This window comes from Mytilus trossulus, chromosome 9, assembly GCF_036588685.1.
Source record: "Mytilus trossulus isolate FHL-02 chromosome 9, PNRI_Mtr1.1.1.hap1, whole genome shotgun sequence".
In the NCBI taxonomy this organism is placed as follows: domain Eukaryota; kingdom Metazoa; phylum Mollusca; class Bivalvia; order Mytilida; family Mytilidae; genus Mytilus; species Mytilus trossulus.
Genome location: NC_086381.1, coordinates 51,085,228 through 51,090,911, shown reverse-complemented (window position 1 = coordinate 51,090,911; position 5,684 = coordinate 51,085,228).

Below are 5,684 nucleotides of genomic sequence, written 5' to 3'. Positions count from 1 at the left end.
CATAAGAACAAACTATAAAAATCAGTTGAAAAATACTTAACTCATCACATGGATACAAATAGAAATACATATTACAAAACACAGAGTAAACGTGGACGGGTACTTATACATCCAAACAACAAAAAGACACACTAAGTACAGATCTGAGAGAACTCGCAGTTACTGCCAGCTAGTTCAAAGCCAATAACAACTAATGAAAAAAATCATGCATCTAAGATTAAACATATATTCCATAACTGTGCTAAAAAAGGTCAACCAATTGACAAATACACGAAAATAAATATCCCCAAAATTAACATTTTTCCTCAATTTACGAAAATAAAGGAATCCACAGTATTTGACTTTTGCACTCTTACCCATATTTAGCGTAGTCGTCCAAAACACAAATGCCAACAACGTAATCATTCAGAGGACACCTAAATTGCATTCTTTAATTAACGGAATAGTCGTTAATGCAGATTCACTGTGAAATATTGACGTTTTGTATTATTTGGACCCTAAAAATGTTGATTCGAGTTGCTGAGCCTTTAGCTTTGTTGGTACAATTTTGTAGACTGTCGTTTGTGTTTCGTCGTTTTCATTGTTTTACCTAGTGTTGTCGGTTTCTTTTCGACTAATGCATTTTGATTGTCCATTTTGTGTCTTCCATCTCTTTTTCATCCATGCTACTTCCTTTATATTCGGGAATTACTGTTTTTAAAGATTTTCTTGATTCATTGATTACAATTGATATTTTGATATTAATATTTTGTTTTTCATCTTTATGAATGGTTTCATTTATTATTTTTTTTTGTAAAGAAATAATTCGAAAACATTCCTGAAGGTCAAATGCAACATGTTTCCTATATGAAGCGGTAAAGGTTGTATACATTGTATGTAGATCATTAAACGTTCTGACAATGAAAATATATTTATTAAAGTTATGTACACCGGTATGTACATGTAAACATTACCACGTGTATTTGTTTATAAAATTACACGTGTTTGAAAGTATATAATAGGTTAAATGTTTTTCATTGGTCGAGTTAGAACTGACCATAATATTTGAATAAGGTCATTTCAAATATTTCGTGCTATACTTTTGGCGGTTTTGTATATTAAAGATATTGTCATTCGAGGTTCGCTTTTGGTGCAGTAAAGTTTCCCACCCTCCCACCCGACTTAATGTATTTTATTTATGTTATTTTTTATTAATGTGAATAATAATGTGTGTAAGAACAGAATCTTTATTTGATTCATAAAATGTATTTTCGTACATAATGAAAATTGTTTTTATTTTTGTAGATTGGTTTTTGTGTTTGTTACCTGCAGCGGCCTAGGCAGACAGTAACACTGATGAACATTTTTTACGCTGCATTTGTCTTTAATAAAATTAAAGCTTTGCTGCACACTGTCAGGCGAGCTGATCCCATACAAAGGTGTTGAGTTTATTTTGTAAATAATTTATGTTCGCTTGAAGTTATGAATAAGAACATAATAACAATTTACTGGTTGTAAACCCTAATTCGCTTCGCTAGATAAGTTGTCTTACACTTTTATCCCATTCTTAATGTCTTGCAGGCATTATAACTCAGTTTAATTAATAACAAAAATAGGTTTAAATCAACGCGGGAGCTTCAACTTTACTAATACTTAATATTAACATCTAAAGGTTAAACGTGACATTTAATTTTCAAAAGCATATCTAAAACACAGATTTGCATGGGAGGTTTTTAAATGAAAGATCTGCCTGATCTGAAACATTAAATGGATTGACTAACAGAAAATGTTCTACGAGTAGACCTTTTCTGCATGCTTTAATATTTGCTGAGGGTCAGTGTGTGATCCACCACATTAAAATGGCTGTAATGGATTAAAATTCAACTGACATATTTGGACAGTATGGTTGTGCAAATAAAACACACACCTTTTTTCTAGTGAATGCACTTATATGTACTTTTTTTTTAAATACATTATATCCGTTTCATCGTTAACTTATTGGGGTCTTCAGAATAAGGTCTCTCGATGTGTCAGTTGTATAAACACTAACACATTTAAAAAAGCAATAGTTTTCGATGGTTTTGACCTAAAAATGCGACGCAAGGACATGTTGAATCGGTTACCTAAAATCAGTGATTACGGCTTAAATTTCTTTCTTTCTAATTCATTAACTGAATAAAACAAATTCAGTGTTTGCACATACTAGAATTTGTGCTAAGTCGTGGAGATACAAAGTGGAACGGTTTATCGAAATATGAAATAAAAATTCCTTTCACTTGTTCCGTTAATTGAAAGCGTTTGATGTTGTCAGTTTCTATGGATTTCCCCCTTTCGAATTTGCCTTGGAATTCAGCGACTCTTTGCACAAAAAAATCTCACGATTAAAATTGATCGTAAGTTATACTGAAATGTGTATGACTTACAAGTATTTTTACTCAAAGATTTTTTTGTGAAAAGAGCAGCAGATTTTTGTTTTCTGTAGACAAGAAGCTGATGAGCGAAGGATGTGAGGTTGCATTACAAGGTAACATGCTCACAGAAATCTTAATACCAAAACCCTTGATTAGTTGCCTCTGGGGAAATATTACAAAAGTCCATACACATTATGGGAACATTAGGCAAACAAGAACCTGATCATCGATGAATAACTTGGTAAAACATACTAATACCAGTATATTTCAGAAAGCTCCGATTTTTTTTTGATTTTTTTTTTTTTTTGGCCATGGGGAAAAAAGCGGACGAAACTTCATCGGATGGAGGGACGTACGTACGGCCGAGCAGACTGAGGTAAACCAGTATATCGCCTACTTCATAACAGGGTATTATTAAGAGAAAGGTGTCCACTTTTCGAAGTAAATACACCAGTATACCATCAAACTAGTAACGATTATTGCAAGTCATTAACTTATTTAATATTTGACAAGTGATACACTTTGGTTATGGTTTGACTTCGATGTATTCTTTACATGATTACAAAATCATCATTTTTATATAGGATCAAAAATAAAAAGATGGAAAATTAAGTATGAAACTAGGGAATATATTTTACAACCAAATGATGGACAATATATTTATATATATTCGCATGATTAAGGAAAACATTTATTAAACAGACTTATTCATATCAATCAAATCAATCAGAAATCAACGATATTAATATCAAAAAATTTAATCTAGACAAAAATGTAATATATGTCATGCTTGATGATTCTACTAAATCGAATGTTCAATATTATGATTTAGAAATTTAAACAACATGGACAATGCATAAATACGGAAGCCCTGGAGTGCCATGCAAAAAAAAAATCAACTTGTGCGCACAAGTTACCAACTTGCGCGCACAAGTTACTAACTTGCGCGCACAAGTTACTATCTTGTGCGCACAAGTTACACAACTTGTGCGCACAAGTTGCACGTATTCTTATAGACATGTGCTGTTTGGCTAAAGATACTTCTTTATGGAACGCCGTAGCTGCCGAATACAAACATATTAGATAAGACCGTTGGTTTTCCCGTTTGAATGGTTTTACACTAGTAATTTTAGGATCCTTTATAGCTTGTTGTTCGGTGTGAGCCAAGGCTCCGTGTTGAAGGCCGTACTTTAACCTATAATGGTTTACTTTTTAAATTGTTATTTAGATGGAGAGTTGTCTCATTGGCACTCACACCACAGCTTCCTATATCTATATGTTTATATACATGAATGCACATACTTTTCAATGTCTGCAAATGTTTTTTTTTATTTATACACATGCTTTGCATATATATGAACATAGTTTACTTTATATGCACTTATTATTTATATACATATATGCACATACTTTTCCTACATATGCACATCGTTTACCTTATATGTACATACTTTTCTATATATGCACATTTTTTATATATCTATTTGCACATAGTTAACCTCATATGTATATACCTTTTTTTCTTATTCTACATATAAAATTGAGAATGGAAATGGGGAATGTGTCAAATAGACAACAACCCGACCGTAGAAAAAAACTACAGTAGAAGGTCACCAACAGGTCTTCAATGTAGCAATGTATTCCGTTCTTCAGCTGGCCACTAAACAAATATATACTAGTTCAGTGATAATGAACGCCATACTAATTTCCAAATTGTACACAAGAAACTAAAATTAAAATAATACAAGACTAACAAAGGCCAGAGGCTCCTGACTTGGGACAGACGCAAAAATGCGGCGGGGTTAAACATGTTTGTGAGATCTCAACCCTCCCCCTATACCTCCAATGTAGAAAAGTAAACGCATAACAATACGCACATTAAAATTCAGTTCAAGAGAAGTCCGCGTCTGATGTCAGAAGATGTAACCAAAGAAAATAAACAAAATGACAATAATACATAAATGACAACAATTCTAGCAGTTAACTGACATGCCAGCTCCAGACTTCAATAAAACTGACAGAAAGATTATGATTTCATCATATGAACATCAGGCACAATCCTTTCCGTTAGGGGTTTAGTCTCATACCATCATGACATATATGAGAAGAACATAACCCGTGTCATGCCAACAACTTCTTTTTGAATAAATGTGTTTAGTTCCGACGCAAAGATCCTATAAGTGAATCACTCTTAATGCCAACATATGCAATCTTTAATGACCTGACACCAGTATCGTAGCTATATCCCTTCTTAATAAATCTATTCAAAAGATTTGTTAGTTTCTGAGGTGAATATTGACACCTCTGTGCTTTATAAAGAATATTTCCATAAAAAATTGGATGTGAAATACCTTAACGTATAAGAAGTCTGCATGTTGAGCTATATTTACGAATGATGTCCTTATACCGATGATAAAATTTAGTTAATGTTTTGACTAGTTTGTGATATCGAAAACCCTGGTGTAATAATTTTTCAGTAATACATAAATTTCTCTCGTTAAAATCTAAAACAGTGTTACTTTTTAAATTGTTATTTGGATGGAGAGTTGTCTCATTGGCACTCACACCACATCTTCCTATATCTATTTACATACACGAGCGAATCGCACAGGTTGAGATATATAAACACCGTAAGATGGTGACAAGGGAACGTCACCATCTAAACATGGATAATTAACGATAGGAAATGAAAAATCATCTCTTTTATCATAAATTGTAGTATTTAGCTTTCCGTTAGTGATATAGATATCAAGATCGAGGAAAGGGCAGTGGTCATTGTTAGTATTAGCTTTATTTAAAGTAAGTTCAACAGGATAAATTTCTTTAATATACATACTGAAGTCGTCATTATTGAGAGCCAAAATATCATCCAAAAATCTAAAAGTATTATTAAATTTATTTATCAGATGTTGTTTCGATGGTGTTTTGCTTATTTTTGTCATAAATTGCAACGCATAGCAATACAAAAACAGGTCCGCAATAAGTGGTGCACAGTTAGTCCCCATTGGAATTCCGATAACCTGACGATATACGGAATCCCCAAAGCGAACAAAAATGTTATCTAGTAAAATTTCAAGGGCATATATAGTATCAAAGCATGTCCAATTGACATAGTTTTTTTGTTTATTGCTACTAAAAAATGACCTAAAAGAGTTTTAACATATATATTCACATTATGACTTTTTAAATGCCCATTTAATTAGGTGTGTGAATTTTTTCTTAATGAGAATGTGAAGTAATGTGGTATACAGGGTAGAAAAATCAAAACTTTGAACAGATTGAAAATCAACAATA